This window comes from Lemur catta, chromosome 6 (assembly GCF_020740605.2).
Source record: "Lemur catta isolate mLemCat1 chromosome 6, mLemCat1.pri, whole genome shotgun sequence".
NCBI lineage: Eukaryota > Metazoa > Chordata > Mammalia > Primates > Lemuridae > Lemur > Lemur catta.
In genome coordinates, this window is record NC_059133.1 from 5,763,721 (window position 1) to 5,784,986 (window position 21,266).

At 46.1% G+C, this 21,266-nt stretch overlaps 1 protein-coding gene and 1 pseudogene across 7 annotated transcripts in view; one reads left to right on the forward strand and one right to left on the reverse strand.

Annotated features, from left to right (window-relative positions):
- Window positions 1-21,266, forward strand: part of PACSIN2 (protein kinase C and casein kinase substrate in neurons 2) — a 141,961-nt gene that overhangs the window by 71,399 nt on the left and 49,296 nt on the right. The window contains exon 1 of one of the 7 annotated variants that reach the window (XM_045554737.1): window positions 10,783-10,930. The exons of 5 other annotated variants lie outside the window; for them this stretch is intronic. The gene's annotated coding sequence lies outside the window, so the exon portion shown is untranslated. Of the gene's footprint in view, window positions 1-10,782; window positions 10,931-19,805; window positions 19,992-21,266 lie in introns of those variants that run through there. One more of the 7 variants, XM_045554739.1, reaches the window with a different exon arrangement.
- Window positions 11,213-13,454, reverse strand: LOC123640497 (annotated as a pseudogene).

The following is a 21,266-nucleotide window of genomic DNA, read 5'->3' on the forward strand; positions in this document are numbered from 1 at the left end:
GCAGGCAGCTTTACATGTTGTGGCATAACTGGGGTTTTTGCTGTGTGGACATGGTGTAAATCAGTGAGCCATGAAATGAGGCTCTGTTGAATGTGATTGCCTGTGCAATCAGTGCAGGGTGCGGACATTGGTGGGGCAGAAGTCACATCTGTTGAATACGTTTAATCAGGGGTAATAGAGATTTCATTGACATTTCAGTGACCATAGGTCATAACCCTTTTCCAGATTTAGAATGGTAGAAGATCGTAACTTTAGAGACCATCCAGCCCATCTCCATACCATGGAGAAGTGTCAGGGGGTGAATTCAGCCCCTCTCACACTCAGGTGAGAAATCTGGGACACTCAGGACCTCAGTCTCTGTTTCACTACACAGAAGACAGGACCTGTTGCAGATGCGCTGTGAGCATTGGAGGCCCCGTAGAATGGCCCAGAGTGTGGTAGGCACGCAGCGGGTTACTGCCGTCAGTAGGCTCAGAAGCCAAGTGCGCTGTAATGTGTACATAGTTCCTGGACACAGTGGCGCTCAGTAAGTGCTTCCTTTCCCTGTCCCCAAGGACAAATCCTTAGGCTTTATTACTTTGTCCTTACTTCCCCCTTTGACCGCGGCAGATTTGGGGCACTCATACTGCCCCACCCTGGGTTATATTAGATATATTGCATTTATACTCACAAGTGGTTTAAACATTCTTTTATGTTATCAAACTAATTGAAAGGATTTTTACAATTTTGATTTTGAAACTATTTGGCCATGAAAAATTTTCTTCGCTGCTGCCACCTTTTCTAATCCATTTTTGTGTTTGTTCAGAGGGGATAGCTTTTGCGAAGGGATGGAGCTGAGGGGAGCCGTGGGTTTGTGTGGAGCTGCTACATGCAGATTTTGATGGTGGCCAAAGTGTGCGGCCAGGAGCATGGTGTGGGTGGTGGGGCTGGAGGGGGAGCAGTCACAGCCTGGAGCCACTGCTGGCCTCGGGAAGAAGTCTCAGAGGGATTTTGAGTAGAAGCACAACCTATCTTCCCACAAGACACACTGACCACCCTGGTAGTGTCACGGAGAATGAAAGGAAAGGGGGAGCACTGGTTGGATGGCTGGGGGTCAGTTAGGAGGCTGCTAGTGATCTAGGCAGAAAGTGATGGTGGCCTTAACCAAGGTAGCCCTTGTCATGGGGATGGGGTGAAGTAGGTGGGTTCAGGAGATATTGAAGGACTGGTGTTGTCAGGTCTGGAAAACTGACCGGCTGTGGGTGGGGTTGGTGTGTGTGGGGGGAGCGGGAGTTGGGCATGGGAAGAAGAGCAGTTTCAGTCTTGAGGAGCCCAGTAAATGGTGGAACCATTTCCTCGGGTGTAGGAAACTCAAGGACAGAAGCAGCTTGGGGAGGGAAGGAGCAGGTTTGCAGGGACTGAACGGAGGCGTCCATTAGGCAGCTGGGCCAGAGAGCAGGTCCGAGGCACGAGGTTAAAGGTGGTTTGGTGTGTGGGAATGGAGAGATTGCTTAGATAAAGTATGCAGGGAAAGAGGGCCTGGGACAGAACCCAGGGAGTACTGGCAGCCAAGGCACAGGCAGAGGAGGAGGAGGCAGTGTGTAGACACAGAGGTGTGACTGTGGAGTGGGGAGCCTTTGTGCTCTGCTGAGAGTGCGAGGGCAGGAGATGCCACAGGCAGGTGGAGAAGGTCTGCAGGGACCCTCCAGGAGAGCTGGGGGTGCTGCTGGGAGGCAGAGGCAGTGAGGAGGGTCTCTTGGAGGGGCATGAGTTCCCTAGTCACTCCCAGCGGGTGGGCTGGGATCGTGGAGGAGGCCACAGTGCCCTGGTAGAGGGTGGGGTATCCACCAGGCAGGTTTGAAGAAGACTTGGACACAGAGGAGTTGACGCTGTTAGTTCTGGTGGTGCCCTGAGGCTAGGAGGTAAAGCTGGTAGCACCGGCCAGCCCAGGACAGCAGAGAGCGAGGAGTGGAGTGGGGTTCAAGGCCACACGGCCGAGAAATGAGAAGGCTGTGCCTGATGAAAGACAAATCAGTATTACTGCTCTTGAATTTCTGGTGAGTTTTTCCCATTAATGTTAATATTAGTCCAATGGAAGAAGACATGACTTTCAGAGTTAAGAAGGAGGCTCTGTGGTTACAAATAGGAGTTGACTGAAAGTAAACATGGCTGGGGGCAGTTAGAGGACATGTCCAGAAGGTCTGGATGAGGATGCATTTGTGTGTGTGTCCACTGTTCTGCAGGGCATTTGGCACCTGCAAACAAGGGAAACTATTAAAAGACCTTGTAGGGGCCCACCCTCCTCCTCCCTCTCCACTTTGAACTTGAAGAACACCACTTACTGAGGAGCTCTCCCCTAGTGTCAGAGAACTCACTTTTTAGTGAGTTCTTCTCTGTGTAAAGTCATAACCCATTCCATTGAAACATCAATCCAGCTTTGCTCTATGAAGGAAGAATAATATTTCCCTTTCTCTCATTCAAATATAGCGTCTTCAAATGCACACACTGAAGTCATTCTACAGACGCGAGGCTCAGGAGCCCTCAGTTCCCTCACCACAGCATCCTCCAGCCCTTGCCACCCTCCCACTCTGTTCTGTCAACCTGTTATTTGTTGGTTCAGACGTCAGTCACTTAGCAAATATTTGCGCATCTACCTCATGCTAAGGACTGGGGATCCAAAGATGAAGAAAATACATAATCCTCACCCTCAAAGTTTGTGTGTAATGGATGTGCTCTTGTACTCTGCTTTTTTTCTTATACCCAGATATAAAACAGCTCACTGACTTGTCCTTTGTAATGGCCGTGTGCTGTCCTTTCTGTCAAGTCACTATGCTTTCTTAGCTTTGAGCATTTGACTTGTTTCCAGTTTTTGTGTTAAAAATATTACTGTGATGAATATTTTGTTCAAGCTGTTTTTCTCTTTGACTTTATTTGCTCGGAGCATATTCCCTGGAGTGGGACTTTAGGGTCAGAGGTTGGTAACTGTTATATGCCCTGTTTTGCATTTCTAGATTTTTCCATGAAGCCTATCAGCAGTGTTAGAGTACATTCCTATTTTCTTATCACTCTACCAAAACTGGCATTGTCATATTTTTCTTATTTTTACAAGTTCTTTCCAGTTTTTAAAGGAAAAATGTGTGGTTTTTTTCCCACATGGTAATTTGTTACATTATATTTGGCTAGGTTATATTTCAGTGACAAGTGAGCCCCAAGTCTCATACTTGAACGTAATAAAAACACCTTTCTCCTTCACTCTGCATGTCACCTGTGAGGTGGCTCGGACTGTAATTCTCCAGAGTCATTTGGGCCAGGCAGACTCAGAGGACCCGCTCTCCTACAGCTGCCACTCGAGGCTGCCTCAGTGGGTGACGTAGTAGAAAGGGGAGGGCTGGGGACATTGCATGGACTCTTCACTGGTTATGTGGCCAGGACTCCTTATGCAGCCTGGCTTAGCAATGGGAATCCTGTGAGCACTCTTGTCTCTGCCCCAGCTGTCTCTTCTCCTGTTTGCTGATCTCCGATAACTTCTTTGTACACCTCAGTCTTCATATAAGTCCTTAATATATTTTAGGTAATAAGATTTTTATCAGTTCTGTCTTTTTCTTTCTTTGCTTTCCATATTCCATTATGTTGTACAAAGGTTTAAATAATTACATACGTTTTGGGCACATCCATGTTTTGCTCTGATATCTTTTATTTCTTTATTATCACAAATTTGTTTTTCTAGCAGCCAGAGAATAAGCTGTTTTTTCTGATTTGCTTAAAATAGATTTTATTTGGCTCTTATGACACTTCAAATTCATCAAAGTATATAATGTCAAGTGGTTTTAATCTAAGTTAACTTTGGTCCTTGGCAATGCCTGTTCTGCAATGTTAAAAAAATCAGGTTCATGCCTGTAGCACTTGGGGAGGCTGAGGCGGGAGGATTGCTCGAGTTGGAGATTACAGTGAGCTATGATCATGCCACTGCACACCAGCCTGGGCAACAGAGCAAAACTTTGTCTCAAAAAAAGAAGAAACTTCAAATGTATCAGAGACCTAAATATAAGCCCTAAATCTCTATAACTCTTAGAAGAGTTATAGGCATAAATCTTTGTCACCTTGGATTAGCTGATGATTTCTTAGATATGACACCAAAATATAAGCAACAAAAGAAAAAAATGGATAAATTGGACTCCATAAAAATTAAGAACTTTTATGCTTCAAAGAATGCTATCAAGAAAGTGAAAAGACAACTCATAGAGTGGAAGAAAATATTTTTAAATCATATATCTGAGTAAAGCCTTGTACCTTGACTATATAAAGAACTCTTTAAACTCAATAAAAAGACAAACTGGTTAAAAATGAGCAAAAGATCTAGAAAGACATTCCTGCAAAGATAATATACAAATGGCCAATAAGCACATGAAAAGATGCTCAACATTGTTAGTCATTAGGGAAACACAAGTCAAAACCAGTGAGATATCACTTCATACCCACTAAGATAGTTATAATAAAAAAGACAGTAACAAGTGTTGCTGAGGATATGGAGAACTTGGAACTGTCATACACTGCTGGTGGTAATGCAAAATGGTACAGCCACTTTGGGGAACAGTCTGGCTAAATGTTGGAAGCACCTGACTTTGGGAAACAGTTTCTCAGTATGACTTAGCAATTCTACTACTAGGTATCTACCCCAAAGAAATGAAAACATATGTCCACACAAAGACTTGTACACAAATTAATAATAGCCAAAAAGTGTAAACAACTTTCTACGTGTCCAGCAACTTGGTAATGGGCAAATTGTGGTAAATCCACACAATGGAATATTATTTGGCAACAAAAAGGAATGAAGTACTGTTACGTGCTACAATGTGAATGAACCTTGAAGACATTATGCTAAGGGAAAGAAACCAGTCACAAAAGACTACATATTGTATGATTCCATTTGTACAAGATGTCTGTAGAGACAAAGTAGATTAGTGGTTGCCAGGGGCTGGGGGAGGGAGTAGGGGATGACCACTAAAGGGTATGGAGTTTCCTTCTGGGGGTGATGAAAATGTTCTAAAATTGACTATGGTGATGGTGGCACAACTCTGTGAACACAACTAAAAGTCACTGTGTAAATTTTAAATGGATGAACTGTGTGTGAATTATCTCAATAAAGCTGTTAGAAAAATAGCAAAATTTTTAAATACTTTTAAACCATTATCTCTCCCATAGCCTCTCGTAACTAAATAATTCCATTCTTTTGTCTATTTTTCACAGAAGCGTTCAGGTCTTTTTCATGTGTATACACAGAATTTTATTCTTTTATAACCTCCTAAACTGTGACTTCCAGGATTAAACACAAAGCTCGAAGGTAGGGGAGGAGGAGGAGGAGGCTGCAGGGGTTGGGGGCGTGGTTCACCAGCTTGAAGGGAAGCAACTGGGAACAGGGAAGCCCCAGGACTGAGGTGGGTCTCCTTCTAGGCCATGCTAGTGAGGGCATTGTGTCCCTGTCCCCAGGATGGGGCTCACTTCTGGTGGCACCACTTCCTACATAACTGACTGACCTTGGAGACAAAGCTGCTCTCCTTGTCCTTTTCCATGCCTGTAAAAGGAGGAGTGGTTATTAAGGAGAAAGTATGGGAAGTTCCCTGGGCAGCACAGGCCCTCTGCATGGTCCCATCGACAGGAGCAATGTTATTCATTCAGCAAACACATGTCAACCCCCTACTGTGCACAGTTGCTGAGATTCAGAGATGAAGACGACTTGGGCTCATAATATAAAGACTTATTCTGCAATGCATTTCTTTCCTTTCATTGCATAGAGTAGAAAAATCTATTTTTGGAGCAAAATGACTGTCCTAATTACCGAGTAGTTAAGCAGGAGTTTGAGTTTTTAAGCCAGTGTAGGCTTTCCATTTAGTTTTAGTGTTTATTCTCCGAACGGCTGGCTATGTAGTAATAGTACCAGATAACATTTGTTAAGCTGATCACAAACATTGTCCTCATGCCCCAGGGAAAAAATCCAGTTTTTGAAATGTAGTAATTTTGCCTGGTGCTAGGTAGAGAATTCCCTCATCCAACAGTTTATCAAGGGCCTGGTAAATGCAAATGCCACTAACATGCAATCTCTAAGAAGTCAAGGACTCTGTCTTGCTGGCTGTGGTCTCCTGTACCTGGGATATAATAGGTGCTCAAGTTATGTTAATTAGTAAAGAAGTGAATGACTAGAGGGACTAACCACAAGATGGCAATGATAATGACCTTTCATTTACCCTGAGAGCTAGGCAGGGCTGGAGGCTCTCTGTGGCATAGTAGGTGAGGAAACTGAGGCTGGCGGGGGAATGACTTACATAAAGTTAGGCAGCTTATAAAAGCCAGAGCGGACACTGGAATCCAGGTCGCCTGACTCCATCTGTATGTTCTAGTCTCGCCCAACTTTGAAAGCAAAAGCAGTCATATATTTTTCATAAAAGTGTTGCCCCAAGGGATGTATCCCATTCCCACTATGGCCTGGCCCTGTAGGAACCGGCAGGGGAACTGTGGAGCCAGGCTGCGCGTTTCTGGCTCTGCTAGGCCCGCTCTAAATGGGCCACCTTTAATAATTTCTCTTTCAAATCTTTAGATGAATGCATTTTCTTGCATTGCTGTTTGCATTCTCACGTTAATATCAGATTTGAAAATGGGTCATTTTTGTCCTTTTTAAAGTAACTATTTCTATTTTAAACCTGTGGAACATCAACTCAGTGTTTAGGTTGGGGAAATCTTCAGCCCAAGTCTCCACATTCCCAGGGTGTTTGCCAACAAGAGGCTAAAAAAACATTGTTGTAGAAATCAGTCCAAGGCATGGGTGGACCTATCAGCTGACATGTTTCCATTACATAAGAAAAATGAGTTTTGGGGACACATCTAACTACATGCTGTTAACTCCAGCTCTGGGCTAAATCAGGTGGGTGCACTAATAGCTGATGGGCTGGACTAAGCCCGAACGATGCGGGGCCTCATCCTAACTTTGCTGCCGACCCTCTGCAACCTGAGGCGGTTTTGTCCAGAGTGGGCCGTCCGAACACAACCGGGATGGCTTTTCCTTTGAGCTATTGGGATGTTAAAGACACCAGGGGAAAAACATGGTTGTTTTAAGGGTTACGGTATGAGTCTGCAGCTAGCATTTTCTTTAACACTGATTCCTCACCTGTGGTATCCATCACCTTCACCTTCAGGATCCGCACAGACAGCACTTCCTCTCTTCCCTTCCCCTTATCTACCTGTCTTATCTCTTGAGCACCTGTTTTGGGTTAGACAGAAAGGGGAGAGCCCCTCCCTCACGGAGCCCCAGGTGGAGCAGGAGGAACGTTCCTCACCAGGGGCAGCACAGAGGGGGATGCCCACTGTCCCAGGCTGTTGGGAGGAGATGGCACAATCTAAAGGGTCCTGAGGATTGTCCAGGTGGCCCATTTAGGGCCATTCACATTTGTACATCCTCTGCTTGCCGTGGTCCTGGGCACACAGCACGCCCGGTAAGCTCTTCCCAGAGAAAGAGCATCCCTAACTGTTCCCGAAGCCTGCCGTGCAGGATGGCACCTTGTTCTTGGATTTGCTTCATTTCCTCTAAGATGTCTGAAAGGGAAGTCAAGCTTTTTAGCACCCCCTTGAGTGTCCCAAAAATGAGGCTGTTAAAGTGTTTTCTGCGTCAGGGACTCTTTCCTTTCTTCAGGCCAGTTTTAAGAATAAAATTAACAGGCACACCCTTCTCTGGGATCTTCAAAACCATCTTGATTTTCATCCTCGGGCCTTAGGATTTCACTGCTCAGTATTCTCTAATCATACCTTCTGCTTCTTTTTGAGCCCAGGAAACAATTTAGAAACTAGATCTCTAGTGCACATAGAGAGTGAGTGATTTCAAAAGACCTTCCCCAAACTTAGTGACTACTTGGTTTGTTTGAAAAACATTTTAAAGTCTGCTCAATTTAAATGGCATTAGTTCTTAGGTTTGTCAGCTTGAATCTAGCATTTAGAAGGTGATCGTGTTTTACTCTCTGCACAAGTGTGGGTAGGGGGCCAGGAGCAAATGAACTGGGAAAAATCAGCCAGGCAGGAGTAGGTGAGACTTCAGTGTGATTCTAAAATTATCAAGTGGAAGACTGAAGCCTTCTGGAGACTGGGGTGCAGACTGCTTGAGCTGGGGAGAAGGGCTCCGTGTCTGTGTGTCTGGCCTCCAGGTGGTGTGGAGCCCAGGGATGCTGACTTCCTGCTTCTCGGAGCTGCGTGGAGTTGCTTTTCTTTGGTGGGAAGGTCTGAGCTCCCATCTCCCCACCCTTACCCACACTGGGGCCTTGGCCATGTCTGAGTCAGAGAGAGCTGAGTTCAGTGGGAGACGCAGGACTTGTGACCAGGTGAGGGGTGTGGTAAGTGAAAGTGTTGCGTGCCCGGCTCCTCCCTGTACAGCACTCTTGAGGACAGGGATCCTGTATATATTCAGCATGTAGTAGTCACTGGGCACGTGCTTGTTAATGATCGAGCCAGGAGATCAAGGGCTTAAGGATGGACACTGGCAGTGGGGTAGAAGTGGAAAGAATGAGGTCATTTTGTCTTGTCCTCAGTGCCCTTTTAAACTCACATGTTGTCATTTGTACTGCTGTCCACCTGGTCTCAGCCACCGTCATCTCAGTGGGAACTATGACAGTAACTGTCTTGCTGTGCCTCAGAAGGCCAGGCAGGCCTCCCTTGCCTTTCACTGGGGCTGCCTGTGCTCTGGAGGCCCACATGGCTCACTCCTCCCACGCAGTCTCAGGTGTCGCCTTTCCATGATTCCATCTCTAGTCAGCCTGCTTAGAAGAGCAGAGTCCCTCCCTTCCCTGCCTATTCCCTTTCCTTGCTTTATTTATCTGCATAGCACCTACTGTGCAAGTCACCTGTACTGGAACACCCAGCACCTACTGTGTGAGTCACCTGTATTGGAACACCCAGCACCTACTGTGTGAGTCACCTGTACTGGAACACCCAGCACCTACTGTGCGAGTCACCTGTACTGGAACACACAGCACCTACTGTGCGAGTCACCTGTACTGGAACACACAGCACCTACTGTGCGAGTCACCTGTACTGGAACACCCAGCACCTACTGTGCGAGTCACCTGTACTGAAACACACAGCACCTACTGTGCGAGTCACCTGTACTGAAACACCCAGCACCTACTGTGCGAGTCACCTGTACTGGAACACACAGCACCTACTGTGCGAGTCACCTGTACTGGAACACACAGCACCTACTGTGCGAGTCACCTGTACTGGAACACACAGCACCTACTGTGCGAGTCACCTGTACGGGAACACCCAGCACCTACTGTGCGAGTCACCTGTACGGGAACACCCAGCACCTACTGTGCGAGTCACCTGTACTGGAACACCCAGCACCTACTGTGCGAGTCACCTGTACTGGAACACCCAGCACCTACTGTGCGAGTCACCTGTACTGAAACACACAGCACCTATTGTGCGAGTCACCTGTACGGGAACACCCAGCACCTACTGTGCGAGTCACCTGTACAGGAACACAGACTCCATAAGGGCCGGGCTTTTGGATTCCCAGCACCGAGAGCACTGTGTGGCTGTGCAGTCACCAGGTACATAAGTGTTGGAAGAATAGAAAATAAACAGTGTGATGGGCAGATTACCAATGCATTCCCACATATGCTAATTTAATTAAAAGAAACTCCTCTTTTATTTCTACTTTGATTAAAAAATCTTCCCTAATTTTTTGTTTTGATACAAAATACATACTATATGTTTTCACTTAAAACTTCAAACCAATCCACCCTTCGCCTATGCTCTGTCTCCCCTTAGAACTAATATTAGAGTCCAAGTAGAACTTAAAGATCACCTGCTTTATGAACAAGACCCAAAGGTCCTTGTGCCCCATCTCATTAATTTTTTTTTTTTTTTTTTTTTTTTTTGAGACAGAGTCTCACTCTGTTGCCCAGGCTAGAGTGCCATGGCATCAGCCTAGCTCACAGCAACCTCAAACTCCTGGGCTCAAGCGATCCTTCTGCTTCAGCCTCCCGAGTAGCTGGGACTACAGGCATGCGCCACCATGCCCAGCTAATTTTTCTATATATATTTTTAGCTGTCTGTATAATTTCTTTCTATTTTTAGTAGAGACGGGGTCTCACTCTTGCTCGGGCTGGTCTCAAACTCCTGAGCTAGAACGATCCATCCGCCTCGGCCTCCCAGAGTGGTAAGATTACAGGCGTGAGCCACCGTGCCCGGCCCCATCTCATTAAATTTATACCAGCGCCAGATGAGAGTCTGGTAGTTGCCTGCCTTACCTGAGCTAATCCTCAGTAAGAAGTCTACAGGGTGTGCATTGTCATCCCTGTTTTGTAAGTGGATTTGTGCAGTTCTCGGCAGGAAGACTAAAGTGATAGAATTTGCTTGGGTCATGTGGCCAATAAGACTCGGTGGTGGGGCCATCCATTGTAGCCAGTGCTTGGGGTGCTGCCGTGGCACCGTCAGGGTGCACGGGACTCTCCAACTCAGCTGTGGTGGTGCGGGTCTGGAGTGTGCTCTCCAGGTCTCTTGTTTGATGTTGCTGCTGGTTGGGCCACCTGTAGCTGACAGCGTGTTCTCAGGCTGGCCTTGTCTCTATAGAAACACTTTACCCTCCTCAAAGCCAGTATGGTACTCAAGGGCTTTTAGTAACAAACCAAATTGAAATCTCAGTGATTATGGGACTTGATGAATAATTTGTGTTGCAAAAGATTGAAAAATCAGCCCTCCCAAAGTCAATTTTAAGAAGTCGCGTAAGTACGATTACTTCATTGAGACTGTTCACCAACTGGCAGCAAAGCTTATTCACGAGCAAGTTTTTCTGGTGCTCTGACTCCAGACAAGATCATAAGTCTGTAGCATATCCACAGTAGGAAGTAGTGGCAATTCGTGCCAGAGAATCTCTTTTTTTTCATGGGCAAAGGAGAGAAGAGATGTGGTGAGTTGGGACAGGGGAACGGGGAGGAGGTGGGTCTTGGGCTAACGAGAAATATGATGTAGACACCCCTGGACCCTGAGGTTTCCTGAGAAATCCATTCTCCAGCTCTATTTCTTCCTTTAGTGATCACCACTGAGCAGCTGCAGGTACCGTGATAGACACCAGGGAAGTCAGGTGACTTGGTATGGTCCCCCAGGGGCCAACAGCCTGGCTGGGGAAATAGGAATGGGGCTAAATAATGGCACGTGGAGGAACTGTAATGGGACAGTGGTGGGCAGAGGGTCACTGGGATGGTGGGGGCCCCTTGGAGGAGGGTAGGTAGGAGTTGACCAGGAAGGGCAGTCTGAGGCAGCAATGCAGGCTGTTCAGGACTGGGCGGGGGGCCGAGGCCTCGTGAGGAGGCCACAGAAGGTCTTCCATGTGCAGCTGCCACATTGGAAGGCGTGGAGGTGTAGTCAGAGGACGTGCAGTGGAGACGGTCCAAGGGAGGGGCATACACATAGCCAAGAAAGGGAGAGGGCAGTAATGTGCACACGAACACCTTAAAAGGTTTTACGTTACCGATAAAAATTGTGCTATAGTTCTTTACCAAATTCCCTGGTCTTTGAGCACTCAGTTTAGCACATTCTGGGATCTCAGTTATGTCTTTTTAATTTAGTTTGGTTTTTATTAAAAGCCTCAACGTTCTCTGCACGTTTCCATACTTTCATCCTGACTCTAAAACATGTAAGGACTCATTCATGTCAACTTGCTGGTAAAACTGGAGAAAATTTCTAAGCTTTTTACTTTACTCTCTTTGTCTCACGTTTCTCCAATGGAAGACAAGTGTGTTAAGGAACTGGCTGTTCTACTCAGTATTTGAGAACAGTGTGAGTCATTGTAGCTTTTTGCTGGTATTTTAGTATCCGGTTTATTTTTAAACAGTTCTGTGCAACTGGAGTTTCTTCCGTGGTTTCTGTTACCATGGCTCCATAATATTTCCTCAAATCTGCTTATTCATACTTTCACACACTTCAGCATCAAATTTACAATTCCTTAGAATCAGAATATCTTATTCATAATATCCAGGAAAGTTTCTCCAGCTGCAATAGCATTTTTTTTCCAAATGGGAAAAGTCAGTTGTTTCTGCCTCCTACAGATGCTGGGAAGAGGGAAGGTCTGGTTCCGTGAAGGACAGTACAGTGGGTTGGCGGGGCTGTGAGGGCCCCTGTGGGGTTCGAGTGGGTGGACCCATGTCATGTATGTGAGCCACTTCCCTTTAGGTCCCACGGCTGAGAGTCCGGGACAGGCGGACTGCCGTGTGTGCTGGGGAAGAGTTGGCGTTGTACGTTTTAGTCCGGACATCTGACAGACCCTTGGTTCTTGGGTCTCCTCAAGATGAGTGTGGGTTCTCTTGCTCTTACTTATTTACTCATTTATTTTTGGACTTGAATTGAGGCTTCCACTTTGGGCAGGTCTCTTGTTTTGAGAATCTCAGTCCAAAGAAAAACAGCGCTGGTCCTGGCAGTCACTGGCACGGTTTGCCTTGTCCTTGCCTCTCTTCCAGGCATTCGGGATTATTCAAGGAGATACATTTGTGCATGTCATTGCTTTGAGAAATGTGTATTTCTTTTTTTTTTTTTTCCTTAATCTTTCAGTTATTTAATTAGGGTCTTTGTGAGAATCTAGAATACCAACTGTGAGGATAAACTCCATTCATCGGGGCCAACAGATCGCAGGTAGCTCTGGAGCTGAGGAATAACCTTGACTTTCGGTAAAATTTGCGAGTCCCACGGCTTTCTGATCCACTCTGTGCTGTTCCGTAATCTCGTATTTCTCTTCTATGTCGAAGATCCACCCTCCTGATGTCTGGGCTTCTGCAGTTGCTGCTTCTTGAAGTGAGCATCGTAAGATGTTTCGGGATTTTCACATTGCTGATAGCAATTTTTGTGGAGGTGGTGATGACAAATTTCTGGTGTGTCCTTCGCAGAGAAACTCGATTGAGGGACAGAGGTCCAGTCACAAGTAATAAGCCATTGCCCAGTTGCTTCAGGAAAACCACCCTCTTGCCTCTGTTGCGCCTGGCGAGGATGATTAGGATGGTCCCGGGAGTGATGCTGGCTCACACGTTCTCACACGTTGACTACAGAGGTTTTTGCCGTGGCTCAACAGCTTCCGAGGCACATCTTCAGTTGGAAATTATCTAGGCATTTTGCAAAGTTTAGCCACCCAAGTACCACCATTCTTGCCACCACCAACTGGTTTTTGTCCTTTTGGCGAGGACCTTCTCCCCCTTTTCCTTTTCAATCTTGGATTTAGCCACTGAGTATTTCCTCTTGTGCATGGCCTTTCTAGAATATGTAGCAGCTCGGGAATGTCTGCCGATCCCTCTGACGAGAACAGAATTTCGGCTGCAGTGGGACGTCCCCCTCTGGAGCTTTTGAGCCTTGAGGTCACCCGTTTTTACTTTGCCACTGGCATCAGCCTTCTTGGCTTCAGGTTTCTTCTCTTTAGTATCCAGCTTCTCAGCTTTTTCACCCGCCATCTTACAAGATGGGAAAGAGCAAGAAATGTGTATTTCTTAAAGTATTGATCAAGATTTAAAGAAAGACCCAGAGGCATATGAAATCATAGAAATAGTTTGTTTCCAATCTCTTAAAGTCTTTGACCTCCATGTTTCAGGGATAACTGGGTTTTCCTCAGACAAGTAAAGGTAGCATCAGACTAGATTCTGAGCACGTGCTTGGGGCTGCTCACAGGGAACTTATCTTCGCCAGTTGTTTTCTAATCTGCTATAAAGACAAATACTGACTCAATGATAGAGCAATTCCTAATACTTGAGAATTTAAAGTATAGTGTAACTGACTGGACCTTTTGTCTCCTAACACAGTTGGTTCCTCTGATTCAGAGAGGACCCTTTTTTGAAGAACAAAAGCAAAATAAAATGTGGACTTCTAGTGGCATGTGATTCTGGGGTGCTCTGGGAGCTGCCCGGGAAGCTCCAGGTGGGAAGTTCTGACTTGGTGGACATACAAGCTGGCCATTGTTGAAGAGTTGCCTTTTTCTTTTTTATATAGAATTGGCTTTTTAAGAATCACCCAAAAAATTAAGTTTGTCCTTAGCTCAAGAAACATTTGTGGTTAATAATCTTAGTAACTAGTCTTTTTTTTTCTTTCCCCTGTAATCCAAGAAATGTCAGTATATGGCCTTCATGAATGAAACTGATAACAATTGTACATTAGTGTAAAAATCTTACTTGATATCCTTTTATAAAGTCAACATTTTACTCTTTTTGCCACCATTTCAGTTGTACAGGTTGCAGCATGTATCTGTCAATTTCAACAAAAGTTAGTGAGGGCCTATTGTTATATGCAAGATACTCTTGTGGGATTTACCCTCCAGAGGGGAAAGCAGATTGTACACAGGTAAAAATTCAGGCAGTGATGTGTGTTTTGAAGAAATAATAAAAAGAGGGTGGAAAGTAGCAGGCCAGGCCGGGCGCGGTGGCTCGCGCCTGTAATCCCAGCACTCTGGGAGGCCAGGGCGGGAAGATCACTTGAGCTCAGGAATTCGAGACCAGCCTGAGCAAGAGTGAGACCCCGTCTCTACTAAAATTAGAAAAAATTAGCTGGGTGTGGTGGCATGCACCTATAGTCCCAGCTACTCGGGAGGCTGAGGCCTGAGGATCGCTTGAGCCCAGGAGTTTGAGGTTGCTGTGAGCTAGGCTGATGCCACGGCACTGTAGCCCGGGCAACAGAGTGAGACTCTGTCTCCAAAAAGAAAGAAAGTAGCAGGCTAGAGTTGGTGGTGGTGGGAGGTGGGGCTGGACTCTCTGAGGAATGGCCCAAATGGTGTGAGGGAGCTGCTCTTGTCTCAGGGAAGAGCATTCCAGGCAGCGGGAATAGCATGTGCAAAGGCTCTGAGGCAGGGATGAGCTTAGTATGTTGAGCAGCAGCGGGAGATTCCTGTGCTGGAGCAGAGCAGTGCCAGCAGGTGAGGGAGCATGGAAGGCAGGCGGGGGCCAGGGCACGGTGGGACTTGCAGCATGGGAAGAAACCTTTATAAACACATGATGTTTAATGTCAGATGATGGGTTTGGAGAAGGGAAATGACATGATTTGAGTATTTACAAAGATTGCCCTGAGGAGACTAGAAATGGGAAGTAAGGGTGTATTTTCTAACTAACATTGAGGATCCTTGGGAAAACGTTAAATTTTGTTTTTATTTTAGTTTTGAGATTTAGGGTTATTACCACCATCTGCATGCCTTATGATTAAGGATCCTGTGAAGTTTTCTGGGCTCTTTTGGAAGAGAGGTGTTGTGTAAGCGAATATACCCTGGTTGTTAATGATGATAATGACAACATGATCTCTGCATGGCCCTGTTAATTTAAAAAATGTAACTATGAATAGTGTGTAAAATAGTTCTTAGCCTAGCCAGCAGCTCAAAGATTACAAATCATGAGAAAATCATCAAGTTTAAACCACATGGGGCTTTTTGTGTAGAAATGTACCAGTTCCTCCTTCTTCCTCACTGTTCCTCTTTCAGGGTAGGCACCAGCCATGCAGTCAGGCCCTCTGAATGCTGGGTGGTCACATTGACACTGACCTTGTGCCCCCGCCTCTTCATCCCCCACCTCTTCATCCCCCACCATTTCATCCCCCCACCTTCATTTAAGATTTCTTCTGTCTGGGGACCCCCCCCCCCAAACCATCCTGATTCCCATCAACTCCTCAGGGTTCAATGTGGTGTCACTGGCTGGAAAGCCACCTCCTCAGCTCCCTGCATGGACAGCAGCTATTGCATCCTCCCAATAATCCCAAGGGGCGAGAGGCAGTATTAGTTCTGTTTTCTAGATGAGGAAACTGAGGCTCAGAGAGGTTAAGTAACTTCCCCCAGGTTATCCACCTAGATTGCAGCAGGGCTGGGATTCATTCGTCATTCACTTGTTCTCTGACATGTCATTGCCTCATGTATGCTTGTGCTATGAACAAGGCAGGTGTGGGTTGTGTGTCTGTCATCCTCATCACCCTGAGCTGCTTGAGCAGGCAGAATTCCAGAAAAGACGTCTCCTGCAGGTGCTCAGTGAGTGAATGAATGCCTGTCAACATTCTACTTTGTTGGAGGCCTGGCTGGCACACTGCCTCCATTAGCACCCAGCCTTCTGTTCGTCAGAGTCACCTTTGCCTGGCCTTGGCATCTTTCACTGCCCGTGTCTCACTAGCAGGCAGCACAACCTGGTGGCTTGAGGAGGTTCTAGAGCACCAGGCCCAGGTTTGAATCCCAGCTCCACCACCTATTAGCTGTGACTTTGGGCAAGTTATTTAAACACCCTTATGCCTCCATTTCTTTATCTGTAAAGTGAGAATGATAATAGCAGCTGTCTCACAGGGATGTTCAGAGGATGCGTGATACCTGGGTGCTAGGACATGTTGCATAAATACTGTCCATCATGTTATTTCCAGCATCTGGTGAGGACAGGTGCTGCGTCCCACACAGCTCTGAGGGCCTGTTTGAATCCCTACTCCTGTTAGCGTGGTGTTTGGCAGACAGTCAGTACTTAGTCAGTGTTGGATGAGGGAAGGACCAGAAGATAGTTGTGGGCTGCACGCAGCCGTCCTGGGGAGGGTCCCACCCTCACGGATGCACGACTGACGACTCCTGAGCGTGGAGGGCAATGGCCCTCGTGAGGCTGTCGGAGCAGGACCACTTGGAACTGTGGTCAGCTTTTGGTACTTTTTTTGCTGGCCTTTTCTCCCAACTGTCCTGGGTTTGACAGGTTTCCTTGTTTTGTCCTACTTAGCTTGTCCCTCCTGCCAACCAGTTCCCTGTCAGATCTGACGTTTTTGTCCAGTAAATTATTATATTAGTTCATGTGATCTTTTAGACCTTTACTGCATCTGCTGCAACTTCAGTGAGGATGTTTCTAAAATTATTAATTTCATGTACATAATATTTTCATTCTTTTAATCAAGGAAGCACATATAAATAAATTTAACTTACAAAGAATATAATATACCAGGAACTTGAATATTAGCTCAATTAAAATCTTCAAGCTAATCTAACATCTGTCTCTAAGATTAGGAATATCATCAAGAAATAAAATATAATAACTTCAGGGATAAATTTGTTTTTGAATTTGAACTGTCAGAAACTTTCATTTTGTTAATTATTAAGTTTTCCCATTGACCCAAACCAGATTAAGAGATTGGATAACCAAAACTACGGAGGTATTTTTTTTAACAATGTGCTTTTTCTTCTTTCAAAAGTAAGCTACTTTCATACTTTCAAATGTATTTTAGAAACATTTCAATTAATTTAAAAGTAAGACAGATTATCACTTTCAAAATTCATTTATTCAATAACACTCTGCCTCATTTAGTGTGGCATGAACATGGGCATCCGTACTTCTCAGGTCAGGATTGAGTTGGTGTCTCACTCATGCTGGACTCTGCGTGAGACACGAGGACATGAGAGTCCAGACAGGGACGGGGCGCTGGGGCAGAGGTGCTCAGCATGCCCTGTGGGAGGCCCAGGGCAGCTGTGTGTTCTAGCCATGGAACTGGGGCAGAGCACATGGGGACCAGGAAGGTGTGTCCGTTAGGACCAGGTTTGGCTACAAGTCACAGAGAACCTCAAAATAACAGTGTCTTAAAGAGAGAAGTTTATTTCTCTCTCCTCCAAAGCCCGGAGGTGGCATGCCAAGGCTGGTGGGCATACCACAGTGTCAGAGACCCAGATTTCCTTTGCCTCCTTTCATGCATGGCTCCAATCTGAACCCATCTCCTGGTTCAAGATGGGAAAAGCATGGCATTCATATTCAACACGGCTTACTTTGTGCTAGGATTGGGATATAAAATAAACTCCATGGGATTCCTGCCCTCAAGGATTGTTTGTTTGCATGGGGCAGACAGCTATGTGGATAAGTGGTCTCCATGTGTGGTTGAATGGAATGAGTCTCATAAAACAGGAACCTGGTGCTGGGGGTAGGCCAGGCAGCAGAGCTGAATTTTGACTGGGCATAAAGGAAGACTTTGTGGAGGAGGTAGCATCTGACCTTGACCTTGAAGAAGAATTTGTATCTTGACAGTCATCTGGAAGGCGCTTCCGAGGAACAATGTGAAGGGGGGGTATGAAGGCCTGAAAGAGCAGGGGTCTGCTTAGAGCACCAGGGTGGCGAGAGTGGACCACCAGGCCCAGACGCTGGGTGTTTTTCTTCATTGTCTGAGATGAAGTAGGTCATCATTCTAGAGAGGACCTCACATGATTGGCAAGATGTCCCTGGCTGTGTGGTCAGTATGACATCCATTCTAAAAGGTGGACAAACTAACCTTGAGGGAAAACCAAGTGGGGTCATTTGGGGTTCAGAGATACTCTTTCTTCTGCCCATACTTTGGAGGCAGGATTTAGCCCTTTGCAGGCAGTTGCTCCCACTAAATACTTCCCAGTCCACTGAGCCCTGGTATTGTTACTGTGCTTGATTGTCAGAAGCCACTGGGCTCAGGGCACCTGAACAATATAGGAGGCTGTGTTTTGGTTTTTACTGGTTTTGAAAGATGCACACGTTAATTGCTATCAACCTTCCCTTTACACTTTAGACTTTGTATTCACAGGACGTGTAGCATGGCTGAGACCTTGTGTTACCAACATTGCAAGTAATTTCTATGATGTGGACGTGCTTGGGAATCACGGATTTTATGTTGACTGTGGCTTGTTCCACAGTAAGGCCCCTGAGGATGAGCTCAAGGTTGGCCGCTGGGGTCCTGGTGAGAGCGCCCACATAGCGCGGCTGTAAGGCCCAGGTCTGATGAAGTAGGAAGGCACTCTGCAGCCATGAAGGTCACTGCACATAAGCACTCTTGTAATTACTTGGCTTTAACCCACACATGTTCTCTCATAATCTCTTGCTAGTAGGAGGCTCTTTCAAAACATTTTAAATTCAGAGAAATCTTAGAGTTTGCTCAACCTCATTCTCTTCAAATGAAAGTAGTGGGATGCTGAAAAGATTAGGGACGTGCCTAAGTCCCTATAGCTGTTTAATGGCAAATTTGGGATGAGGCTTCTAAATTTTGGCCTTGAGAGCCCTTTGTAAGAGTAAGAAATGACTTCTGAATCACCGCATATTAAATTGTGTTCAGTGTAGCTTTATTGGTTTTACCTGCTTGTTTTTTTTTGGGGTGGGGGATATATGTATGTCTATGTATTTTTCTTTAAAAATTGGCATTCTAGGCAGGGTATACCCAGGGATTTGCTTCACCAGACTGATTAAGCACAAGGGCCGCTGCCACCAATCTTGCCTCATGGGTGTACATCATTGTGTTCAGACTTAACACCATCCCACTGAGTTTAAAGGGCATTGGTCTACCAGGATGTCTGTAGGTGAAACACTCTGGCAACTTATATTTTAAAGGAGTTTCATATTTTAAATTTTACAGATGATATTTATTTACTTGGAGTTCTTAGAAACAAAACAAAACCAACCCGATTTCTGCACTTCCCAAGTGTGAATTGAGAAGCTATGGTGAGGCTCACCTGCCTCAACAGCTGGAGTCTTGTTTTCATGTGAGCTCCTCCTTTAATTTTCATTTTTCTGTCCATTTCTAATTTGTAATATTGCAAATGATATTTCCCTGCCTAAAATATTCTCAGATTCATCATGTGAAGCAGACAGTGAATTACTTTTAAGGACTCCCAAAGGCAGTAACATTTTCTTGCCAGGCTGTGTCTGTGGGTCATTTTCCTCCTACGCCTCTCAGAATGTGTTCCTGTCCTTTCTTAGGGGTTTGTGTTCCGCCTCCGAAATGTAGGTTGAGGGCGTCAGATTGAAATCTTGCTCTTTAAACTGTATCGAGAGGTTTGCCAGCTCTCTTTGGAGTGCATGAGCCAGAGAGCCTTGGGGAAGCAGGGGACAGAAGGGAAGCTGCCATGCCATGATTTCCGCAGCCTGGCTCTCATGGGGGATGACCTGAAATCCCCAGCATCTGGCTATGAGGGCCTGTCACAGTGGAGTGTGGGACCACAGCGTGTCGTTTTACAGCCATTGAAAATACCCAGACAACAGGGAGAAATGCTTCTTACGCAGGTGAGAAAAGCAGACCACAGGATGGCTTATTGGCTGTGAGGACGGTGAAGTCGGCCCACAGGTGGATGGGAGAAGAAAGTGACGAGAGCAGAGGCTGGTGGGACAGAGCCGGCCACGAGGAGCCTCAGTGGCCTTGACAGCTGCATGCTAGCCAAAGAATAGACATTTGGACTTAAAAGTGTTCTGGGCCTAGCAGTATGGGGTGGGTTGACAGAGCAGTGCTGGAGGTGCGCCGTGCGACTCCTGAACAGGAATCGGGGCCTTTGGAACTGCTGATGTGCCTAACCAGGTGTGACAGTGCGGAAGAGCCTCACTCGGTTAATCTGTTTAGAAAAATTTGCTTTTCCTTAACCTTCTCCAAGAATTTTGTTGTTGTTGTTGTTGAGAGACAAGGCTCACTATGTTGCCCAGGCTGGCCTCAAACTCCTGGGCTCAAGCGATCCTCCTACCTCAGCCTCCCAAGTAGCTGGGACTACAGGCACGCGTCATAGTGCCTGGTTCCAGGGTGATTTTCTTTTTTTGTGGGAAGAAGAAGGCTGCTCTGCCTTGTTGACTGAAACACAGTAAGATGTATTTCCCCCACTCTTTTTCTTTTTTCTTAATATTTGAGAAGCTGAGCCATGTTTATTTTCAGTGAAATTGTTCTGTGTCCTCATGCAGTTCCTAAAATTCCCCTTTCTCTCACCACCTTTTCTTCAGTTTGCAGCGGATAGTTCTGGGCCACGAAGGGGCTTGAAATACTGTTAGCCAGCTTGTGTTTTTAGGTGATGGTTTCCACAGCAACCACAAGGTCTGTCTCGGCTATTTCTTTATCTCTGGAAGCACCTTTGAGCGTGTCCGGCCCGTGCTGCCCCGACCTGTGGCTGCTTCCAGGGCAGTCGGTCTGCTGAGCTTCAGGCCTCTGTGTGCTTCCCGTTGACGGACAGCCTTTAAAACACAGAATCTTGCAATGTGCAAGCTGTTTTCCGTCATTGAATTAAACATACTACATGATGTTCCAGAGATATATAAGTCACTGTATTTGCTGATCTCTATCTCTTCCTTTGAGGAATGTTCACTTTTCCAGATGAAATCATTGGAAACAAAATAAGTTTTGCCAGATAGTTGAGCTTTTAAAAAAGTCTTCCTGCTCTGCTAATGGTGCAAGGCGGCAGTGTATTAACGCAGGCCTTACTCCCTGAGCACCCGCAGCTTGTAGAGGGTGGCTTGAGGGCTAGAGAGAAGCAGGAGACCCCGTCCTTTCTTCCAGGGGACTGATTGGACACACAGGAACAG